This window comes from Poecile atricapillus, chromosome 9, assembly GCF_030490865.1.
Source record: "Poecile atricapillus isolate bPoeAtr1 chromosome 9, bPoeAtr1.hap1, whole genome shotgun sequence".
NCBI lineage: Eukaryota > Metazoa > Chordata > Aves > Passeriformes > Paridae > Poecile > Poecile atricapillus.
The window spans coordinates 1642326-1653400 of record NC_081257.1 but is presented as its reverse complement, the minus strand read 5'-3'; the positions used below and the strand labels follow the sequence as shown (position 1 = coordinate 1653400).

Sequence of the window (11075 nt, the reverse complement as noted above, 5' to 3'; positions counted from 1 at the left end):
ATGTGCTTTGCTTGTTCCCTGGGATCCATTGATCCCACAGAAGCACACACACAGTTTCAGAATGAAATGGTATTTTCTGCTGCCCCACATTCTCCTCTTGCCTCTTCTGTTCAGCTGACAGCACTGTGCAGTGCCAAGTGGAGATAAATGTCTCTCTTTGCTGAGTAGGTAATGCCTTCTTATGCAAGGATTGACACTGATGAGTTTGAGGTATCAGCCTCTTCTGTTAACACTCTTCCTATGTTTGTTCACTTTTCTTTCTTTTTCTTCCTTTGTTCCTTAGGCACTATGGACAGGAGATGGTGAAGATGTTGCTAAGTCATCAAAAATTTAAAAGGCTTTTGGAGCAATCTGTTTCTACCTGTGACCTGGAAGATATTCTGACAAGAATTAAGAAGTAAGTATTTGGCAGGAGAAACGTCTCCTTTGTGCAAGGATTGCCACTGCTAATATGAGATCAAACATACTAAATCTGTCTTTATCTCATTCTTCTTCTTCTGAATCACTTTGCTCCTGGGAATGAGCTGTTAATCCTCAGCTTGTTCATCTGCAGACTACAAAGGAACTGATATTCTTAGGGCAAAAGTGGGGTTTTGAATATTTTGAATATCACAAAGGGGAAAAGGGAAGAGGAGAAAATGGGTTTCATTTCAGTGTAACCCCTCACCATGCTCTCCAAACTCTGCCCCCAGTAAAGGAATTAAGTGAGAATTGTGCTTCTGAAGATAACAGAGTCTTTGGAAAAGACATTGGACATTGTAGTGCCATGAAAATTTCCAAATATACAAAAGATGTACATGTCAATCCCAGTTACAACAATTACTGTGTGTCTGTTGGGAATACTGCCCTGCTCTCAAGCCCTGTGGAGCTGGAGGAAGCTTGGTGAATTCAGCAGAGTCCAGTGGAAAACCATTGGTTTGTTTGTGGGTTTTTGTTTTTATTCTTATCTACATTATAGAAGGGAGCGTGACTTTGTGGAGGAACAGGGAGAGCGAGTGTTGAATCAAATCAACTTCCAACACAATGGGCCAACCCCCAGAGAATCTAAATTTTTCTGCTGCTTCCTTTAAGAACACTCATTGCCTACCAGTTTGCACTATTCCCATTCCTGCTCAAGACTAATGAAATTAGGATTTTAGAGTGCTGCTCACTATGGCAGCACCCATAACCTGCCTTGGGCTATTGAGAACAAAGAGTTGGCATCACTGAATCTCTGGTCTATTTCCTTCTGTAAGCTAGGAAATCTCTCCCTAAGCCTTGATAGCCGTGATCCTGAGGTTCTAACCTTTGTTTTAAACAGGGACTTTCCTACTGTATATTCTAAAGAGTCATGGGCTTTCTTTATGTCTTTGTAGGAGATGGGAAACCAGAAGAGTGAAGGCCCATCTGTCAAGATGCCGGTGAAGAAGAGCAGCGATTCCTCAAAGAAGCCCCAGGCCACATTGCCTTCAGTAAACGGTACTGAGCACTTTGTTAGATGGGACAAAGCACATGACAAGCTTTACATGTGTCTTCCCCAGGAAAGTCTTTGTGGGGGAGATGACCTGTGCCAGAGATTGTTTCCATTCCCTACAAATGCTCTATGATAAAAATTGGCTACTTCTGCATTACAGTGAACACAGCTTCTCTGGAGAGGTTTCCACAGAAACTGGGTGACAAAAAGACACCCATTGGTTGTGGCTCAGATGATCCAGTGCACTGGCAAGGGCAGTGTTGTGCAGGCATGGAGAGGGCTGTGTCTCTGCTGCCTGACTTGTGACAAGTAAATTCAATCAGGGCTGGTTTTTTTCATCAGAGAGGAGTCTTTTTCAGATTGGTGTTTTGATGAGAAGTCCCAGTCAAGAAGCAAGTTGCCATTCCCCAAAAAAGCACCTCGCATGTAAATTGTTTGGCCTGGCTGATTCATGGCTTTCTTACTCTCAATCAGTACCAAGTTTGAGTAGTAAGAATCAAGGGAAATCCTAAGCAACATTGGTCAACAGGCGTCTCAATGTGGATTTTTTGTTATGATATTCCTCTCCTTCACACTGTTTGCTTGATGGACAGCATGTTTGGTTTATTTCCCCCTGTGCTGCAGTCCAAATTTAAGACAGGAATTTGGTCCTTGCTTTCCTTTCTGCCAGGGGCAGAGCTACTTGTACCTGTTCTCCTCTGATAACAGAGGAGTGTTACTTAGCTCTGTCGTGCTCAGTGGTGGCAGAAGAGTGGCCACATGCCTCAGTAGCATAGCTAGGATCTTGGAATGCTCATGGAAGAGACAGGTTGATCCAGGAGAATTGTTCCCTGTGGGTTTGTTAAGCTGTGGATCTAGTCTCTGGGGAAGCAAACATAATGTTAGCATAGTGCCGGGATGTCTGTTTTGACTATTCTGATTTTATCTCTATTACTGATTTCCTGGATCCTTCAGATATGCCCCTGTTCATCTGTTCAGATGCATCTGAGCTACTGTTACAGAGTGTCATGCTTGGTGTAGAGACACTTCTCCAGAGTGATGAGTTTCCTTATTATAAGACACACATGTCCCTGAGAAGAGGCATTTAAACCTGGAAGTAGTGTCCCTTTCCCCACAAAGCAATGAGACCTGTGTGCCTGTGAAGCCATCTGAAGGTAGACCAGATACATCTCATCCTTGGTTTTCCTGAGTGAGCACTGGTGAGAATGTTACTGTTGTGGTTTTAAAGCAGTAACTAAAAAAATTACTAGAAAGTTTACTTATTTCTTGCTGTGAGATATAGATTAGAACAAGAGCAAAACAGGCTTAAAACTTAAAAGGAATAAAGAAAGATTATTAACAAAACTACAAGAATAAGAATACCAGAATAAACTTCCAGAAAACTCCTTTATCCCCCACTACCCAATCATTTCCTTGTTCACATGACAACAGAGAGACAAAAAGCTTTGGAACTTCGGTGTTTAAAACTCTCCCAATTCCTGCTAGAGTCTTTTCATCAGTCTTTGTAGAGAAACAGAAGCCTTCTTCTGCTAATCTGTGGAGTTTCTCACAAGAAAACTACTTCTGTTATAGTTTTCTATTTTTCTGATGCCAGCTGCCCAGAAATCTGTCATCAGTTCACTCCTCCCATTTCACATCACTCTGAGGTGTGTATGGGTCATGAGTCTAGGGAGGTGTCCTGGGATGACTTTATGATACTGGTATCCCCAATCATCTGGTTTATGTTATATGTTAAGTTCTGCACCTTTAAGACTGGCTTTGAGAGCAAGAGAGGGAGAAGAAGAAGCGCGCAGTTTGTGTTAAAGAAAACATCACTCCCACACATCTCGCTCCTGGACTGTGGTGTCTGCAGCACGGACAGACAGCGGGACAGAGCTTCTCTCTGGCTTTTAGTTAGTTTTAGCTAGCTGAGGCAGAGGAGGTCCCTGGACCTTTGGTTTTTTTCCAATTTTCTTGGATCTGTGCAAGCCTGCTCTGGACTGAACACCCAGCCAAACCCCAGGAGCTCACGCCTGTGGCCCACCGGGGCCTGGGCCTCAGCACTTTCCAGCACCGGAGGGACTGATAAGAACCTGAGCGAGCCGTTCACCACATGGAAAGGACTTTTCTTCCTAGATTTGCCATCCCATCGAACAACAAGAGGTTTTATTATTTAATATTACTCAATTCCTGTTAAATAAACAGCTTTTTCCACTTCTCTCCAAAGATTTTTTTTTTTTTTCTTTTCCCGGACCAGAAAGTGAGGAGGGGCATTTCCCTGGGGAAATCCCCATTTGGAGTTTTTCCTTCCTAATTTGCCCTAAACTAGGACAAACACAGTTTTTGGCGCCCAACGAACAGGGGCAAGAGAAAGTGGAAAAATCTGTACTGATTGTTGGGTGTATTTATTCTGTATTAAGATAAAGCAGTCAGTAGCCATGTTGTTTGGGTACATAATATCTCTCGGGGTGGAAGCCTTCATGTGGATCTGGTCCCTAAAAGTTTTTGAGGTTTTAATACCTGTCTTTGCCCTCTTTCACAGTAGAGGGGCACGGATTAAAATGGTTATTGTGCTGGGCTCGGTGATAATGATTTATAGGAAGTTTATAGAACTACTGAAGTTTCTATCAGGTATGTTTGGCTTATGGTTTCTTCGCCCGACCCTGCCTCCCAGTCCCAGTAACACATTTTGAGAGTTTATTGGTAATTGCACCCAGTTTGTTAGAGGAAGAGCAGGGGATGAGGCTTTTCAGCCTTTTCTTTCCTTCTTCTCCTTTGCATCTGTTATGTCCCTCTTTGAGAATATCCAGTTTCCCCTGAGTGTTAAGGATACCACATTCCTGGTCACTTTCCTGGTAGTTCAGCTGTTAAGCTTCCTCTATACGGTCTGCAACTTCTCTAGAATGAGGGCTGAGATATCCAGAAGAGCCAACGAGACCCCTGCCCCAGAAGTAGACTCAGGTGTGAGAAATCCTGAGTGGTGTAGAGAATGGGAGAGAATTGGCTGAACTCTGAAGGAATTTTCTGATCCCCCAGCCTGGGAATTCTCACGTGAACAAATTCAGAACCCAGATGAAGTAGAGAAATATCTGGAAGAGAATTGCTGTGATGATTCTAAGAAGAAACATCTCATTGCAATAAGCTGGGCCCTAGCGTATGCTTATCACACAGTGCTAGATACTGTAAGGCAGGCAGATAAATCAGCAGCTACCCCAGTCACTCCGGCTGCAGCTAAGCCAGCAGCCAAACCAGACAGTGAGCCTAAGCCAGCAGCCAAACCAGACAGTGAGCCTAGGCCGGTGTCTGTTGCTCCTGCCACGAGAGATATGAAATTCAAAACCAAAACCGATCAGCCAGTAGACGATGATAATGGTGATGCGGGGGAAGGACCCTCAAGACCAGCAACTGATCAAAAATCAGAAGGCACTGGTGAACCTAATTTGCCCTAAACTAGGACAGGAGGTCATTTTTAAGGATGAGTTATTCAAAGGCAAAAGCTCTCTTCATCTGTCTCTGTGAGCTTCCCTGGAATACAGAAGTTTTCTCTTTGCCTCAAGCAGCCCCAAATCTTCAACTATTACTTCTCTCCGCTCTGTTCCAGCACCTCACTGTATCACAATTACTCCACCTTTTGCTCAAAATCCACACTTTGAACACTCTATTCCTCCCAATATACTCTATCATTAATTAAAGGAGTTTTTTCAGAACACTATTGTCCATCTCCATAGCTTTAACAGAAAAATATTTCAGCTTATAAAGCATCTCCTTATTCTCTCTTCCTCATCTAAAACTTAACTCTTTTCTTCACGGTCTTTGATGGTTTTATGATGTCTCTTTCATGTTGATTTTCTCTCTCTCTCTCTCTTACTTTCCTGGGAGAAAGGAGTAATCTGTAAGTCTCATCCAGGTAGTAAAAGAGTTAAAGTCTTGGAAAGCTGCAGATGTTCATGGTGTCAGGTTTCAGTTCAGCAGCAGAAACTGCAAACCCAGCCAGGCCGGCCGGCTCCATTTCTCCCCCCCCGTCCTCTGCGGCCTTGTCCGGCCTGGAGGAGGGGGGGAGGAGGCCGAGACAGAGCCTGATACCTCTTCAGAAGCCAGAAACCAAAGAGAACAAGAGAACCCTGGCTTTTCATCTTAAGGTGGTGTTCACAAGTTGATCTCACTTTTCAAAACTGCTGTCAATTCTTAGAAATGACCAATAATTGGTCAGAAGAAAAGACTCCCATCAGCCTCTCGCAGCTTCAACTTCCTCCCAGCTCCCGAAGCTATCTTAAAGGTAAAGTCACCCCATGACAGTTACTCACAGGTTGTCTCCTGTAATGATTGTCATGTGGTCCACATTGTTTTTCAGAGCCTCATGATTTTCCAGCTTGAAATCGCATCATTAGGGAAGCTCCTCGCGATGTTTTTCTCACAATTAACCGAAGGTATTATCACCACCAAGTTCTAATTTGGTTTCATTTCCCAGGGTGAAGTCTACCTCTGAGGGACGCCTCCTACACCGTACAAAAGCCCAGGTCACGTTACCTCCATCTGTGGAAGAATTGGAGCCGCTCCAGAAGCTTTACAATCTCCTGGAAGCCAAGGGGTTTCAGACACGGCTGGAAGGAGTGACATTCCTTCTCAAGCTGTGCAAAACCAGCCCCCAGCTCATCTCCACTAACATTGTCCAAGTATGTAGGGTATCTTCATTGTTCCTTTCCTTTAGCTCCTTTCCCAAGCCTGGAGCAGTGAAGTTCATTCCGTGTGTCTTGGCACTACATCCTGGCAGTTTGGGACAGGCTGGTCCCTCTTACACAGACAAATTTCATTCAGGTCCAGGCTCCAGAACAAGTTCTTTCAGTCCAGCTGTATTTGTTGGGCAGGTGCCTATTGATGATGACAGAGTTTGCTGCTGCTGTAGCTCCTGCTGTCTCCTACTCCCAGCTGGGTTAAGTGAATACCAGCTCTGAAAGCATGGCAATTATTCTCTCAATAAAAAATGGGTTTGGATGGAGAAGAGAAGTATCAGGCTGGGTTGGTTAAACCCAGATTTTTTTAAAGGGTATTTCTGTAAACTCCATCTTCACAACTCTGGGTTACTCATATCCATCTTTGTCCCTATTCCTCTTGGTAGAGATGGTGCTCACCCTTCTTGGGGGGCCTTTTCTTCTCTCTGGAAAAGGAGGAAAATGACTAAGAGCAGATCTGTACCTTCACCTCCCAGAAGCTGCATTTCCCTTTCTCCAGAGAATGGTGCTTGATAATGTGGCTGTTACTGGACTGAACCTGCTCTAATGAGAGCTGTAGAGCACATTAAATGTCACAAGCCTACCTGTTAGTTAGACAAATGGTGTGGATCCTGGAAGAGTTGATCAGAGCCCTGCACTTCTCCAGACACAGAGACAGAGACTGAGAAAAGAAAACTTAGATCTTCTCCAGCTATAGTTTGGCAAAATCAAAACTGCCCTCAGTACTTGAGGCAAGTGTATAGGAAAATGGGCACATTAAATATCTGGTTCCATACTTCTAAAGCAAAGGTCATCTTTTTGAATTAATAAATTCAAAATTAGTTAAATTAATTTAATGATTTACTGGCGGAGGGAAACACGATAGGAAACATTCTTTCCCCACCCAAACCTCTTCAAAATAGATGAAAATCTTTCAACCAGCATGAGGTTGTGCAACCCCTCCAGTGAGTGGCCCCCAGGAAAACAGTGAAATTGTGCAAGCAAGTGCTGACCTGTCCAAAAGGATCAGATTCCTCTTTTACATTGCTGAGTGCACTTGTCCACATCCCCTCTTCAAACAAGGACATTGTAATCCAGCTGTCATGTTGTTTGTTCTCTCCACAGATTTTTGATTATTTTGTCCTGAGAATATCTGACAGCCACAAGAAGGTGAAGCAGAAGGTGCTGGACGTGCTATCAGAAATCATAGGCATCCTATGCCTTGAGCCCGGTGATCATCCATTTGGACGAAGGAATTACAAAGAACTGAACTCAAAGGATCCCGGGGTTCATGCTGCAGCTGTGAAAGCACTGGAAGAATCTATTTCTCATTTAGGTAAGGCTGACCCCTGACATGGACTCTCCTCAGCTGTGTCTCTGCCTCTGCCACACAAGAGATCACTGAGAGCCCTGAGAGCTCCTGTTGTCTGTGGAATGCTGCAGCTGACATCCACCAGAAGCTGTGGAGCTGCAGTCCTTACACACCAGTCCCCCAACAGGCTTGAACGTGCATCAGCATTTCCCAAAGGTCCCAGGAGTCCTTGGCTCTGTGCTGCTTGTCTGAAGAGGAAGTCCTGGACTACAGCTTTGCTAGAATTCAGAGCCAAGGGGGGTTTTGGAGTTTGCTTGGGCCCCATTGGACTTCCCAAATGAATAGCTTGGCTGTTGGCATGAAGGGACACAGGCCCATCAGAGCTTCTGCAGAGCAGCCTCCTGGAAGGCTCTACATTATATACATTATAGGCATTAGCTGCCCATTTCCCACCTTTCTTCTTTAGCTTCTTTTTTCAAAGGAGAACTTTTGATTCACCAAGTTCATTTCCTTATAACAAACAGGTAGAAATCCAGCTGTCAGTGATGCCTTGTTCCACATGTTGTTTTGCATGGGGCAAGATGGCTGTAGCAAATAGCTACCTAGGCAAGGGCTGCTGCAATTCCTTTGCCACACAGATTGATGTCAGCTCTGAAAATGCCACACTGGGGAATATGCCTGAGCAATGAAATGTTAAAAAGGCAGGTCTTCCAGGGGAGTTTCCATTTTCTCCACCTCAGTTGCTCTGTGAGCACATGAACTGCCTGACTCAGTGCCTTTCCATGTTCAAAGTATGGGGTTCTTCCTTTTTGCTCTGGGATGAAAACCCTTTTCACTGCTTACATGTGATTGAACTCTTGAGGTCCCTGGATGTGAAATGTTTAATGTAGCTCCTGGCACAGCAGACGACTTTGGATCTACAACTGTGCAAGGAGATCTTTTTTTCTGGAATTAAAAACCCTCCCAAGGAAGCTGGAAGGAAAGAAGAAAAAGATTAAAGGATCAGCAAAAATTCACTTTATTTTATGAAATGGGCTTGCCCCTGCCTTTTCCCACCCCACCGTCCATTCACTTAGGACTTCCGAAGAGTGAGCAGAAATGTGTGTTTCTCTTGTAGATAAAGTATCACTGGTGAAAGAGTTTGGCCACCAATGGAGTCAACTGAGTGGCCAAGCTCTGCTGGATGTCACAGAGCATATCACAGGTATGGCCAACCCTTCTAAGCCAAGAGGTCTTCCAAGGGAGAATGTACAGGGAATGCCTGTGAATAGACAGTAGAGTAGCTCCTCCAAATCAGGAGGTGCTGAGCTTGTCCCTCCTGCCCAGCACCCATGGCAGGTGTATTGGGCAGGTTTTCCTGGCTGCTGCCGTGGTATGCAGCATCTGAGACAGGGGCAGCGCTCGGCCTTGGGGCTGAGCTCTCACTGGGGCATCTCAGAACCCACCTTCAGGAAAGGGAAGGGCTGAAAATACCCTAGCTGGCTCCTCTCTTGGAAGTTCAGAGGCATCTGTGATCCTTGAGGGAAAGTGGTGGCAGATGCTGTTTCAGGGGATCAGTTTGTTTTGTCCTCACAGAATCCTTATTTTGCTCTTGGAACGTTTTGAGGCTGAACCCTGCAGGGCCTGGGGCTCACAGCTTAGGTCAAAACTCAACACACATATTAGAGGCACAGATTTAGTGCAAGGGTAGCATTTGTTGGCAGAGGGGCAGAAGCACAGTGCTGAGGCTCCCTGCCTGTGCTGTCAAAGTGGCATTGGGCTGAGCATTTCAGGGAGTGCAGTGTCTTCCTCTGTCAGCGCTGTCCAAAATGCTGCAAATGCAGCTGCTAATTGATTCCTCAGAGGAGCTTGCTATGGCAGCAACAGCCAAGGAATGGAAATGTGATCATCTCAATATATAGTAGAGAAGATGATTTATGGCCTTGCTTTATCTGGGGCTAAATCCACCACTAATTCTGCCAGCATCTTTAAATGCAAAGTTTAATACACTTTGTGTCTTTATTATGAATCTCAAAAGGGCATGTTCAGCGATTGGGAATGTCAAAGGCCTGTTAAAGAGCAGTTGGATCAAGTAGATCTCCAGGAATAGGGAGTTTAGTTTTGCAGTTATTTTGATCTCTTTTTCAAATGAAGGAATTAAACAAAAATTAGGACTACTTTAGAAAGAGCAGATGCGCTCTCTGAGATTTAGTAGGAGCACACAGCTCTTTCTCTTCTCGACTTCCATACTGACCAACGTCTTTAATTGCATTTAAACTCAAATGAACCCCCATTTTTAAATGGATTAACCATAACCCTTTTCCCACTTAGAAGCATTGGTTTTGGGTACTTCCAGGAGCTGTTGAAATGTTGGTGACTGCTGGTGGATTAACAGCATTGAGAAAATGAAGTCTCTTCCACCACAGAATAATAAATGGCTCCTACATAACATTTTGCCTGATTAGAAAATGAGAATGGTCTCCAGACCATTTCAGCTTTTGATCTCTCAGCCAAATCTGCTGTGCAAGGAGCCTGTTGGTAGTCAATTTTTGTCTGTGTTTGATGTAGTTCAGTACAGAAAACAAGCAGAGAGGATGCTTCTGACACAGTGTGAGAAAACACTCATGTTCTGGTTAAATTGCAGTCCCCTGGGTAACAGTTTTCTCTCTCTTTCCTCATTTCTGTGTACATTGTAAGGAAAAATGCCATTAACATTGGGAGGGGAAATGCCATTAAAATGTGGAGATGCTCAGATGCCATGGCAATGGGGTCTGGGTCATTATCTAAGACACTCTGAGGTTTGGAACAGCTGTTTGTTGGAAGCCACAAAAGCATTCTGCCAATGACACCAGCAAGTCACTGATGTTTCTAATCCAAGTGTCATCAGCATTTATCTCAAATGGGCTGGAGTTTTGAAGTGTGGTCTAATATTGCCCTTTACTGTGTGCCACTGAGCAAAGGGAAGAGCCAGATTAGACTTTTGGCATTTGACATCAAGGGTCACAAAAATGGAATCATCCTTTTTATTGAAAATCCCTCAATTGCCTCTCTATGGTGCATGTCTGGATTTTCAGTGTGGGTTTAGACAACTTCTTAATGGAAATAAAAGGCTATTTGGCATTTCAGGCATTGTGCCTGCAGAAACAGATCATGAAATGGATTAGTAAAAGTACAAAGTCTGCCAGAGCTACAAGGCCCTGTTTGGAGGAATTAGTCCTGGGGGGTTGCTGGTTCTGTTTCTGGGAGGATCAGCTGCTTTGCCTGTCTCTGGCTCATGGGGGTCTGTGTGCTCTTCCTCTGATCTTAGCCAGAGAGGCTTCCAAGAAGTAAAACTTAGAGGTAGATCCTTGTTTGCATTAGGGTTGGTGGTTAAGAAGCCCTGTCTCTCTCCCGGCAGTGCTTGTGGAATGGGTTTATCCCAGGAGCCCTGAAGTCGTCCAGCGCTCCGCCCTGCCCGTGCTCTGGTCCTTCCTGGGGAACAAGGCGCTGCCTGTCCGAAGAGCCAATGTCCGCACTGTGGTCACCAAGCTTGCCTCTGCCCTCCACGAGGTGATGGGCACCAAGCTGAGGAAGTGTGCTGCCAGCCAGCCTCCACATGTGTGGGAAAACCTCTCCAGCATCTTGGGCTGGTGAAGGCCTGATG

At 44.8% G+C, this 11075-nt stretch overlaps 1 long non-coding RNA gene across 1 annotated transcript; it reads left to right on the top strand.

The window, feature by feature from the left end:
* The first annotated feature begins 350 nt into the window (after window positions 1-350).
* On the top strand, window positions 351-5970 carry LOC131582289 (uncharacterized). The gene is made up of 3 exons (XR_009278309.1): window positions 351-397; window positions 1359-1458; window positions 5901-5970. It is a non-coding gene; the product is annotated as an uncharacterized LOC131582289 (long non-coding RNA).
* The last annotated feature ends 5105 nt before the right edge of the window (window positions 5971-11075 follow it).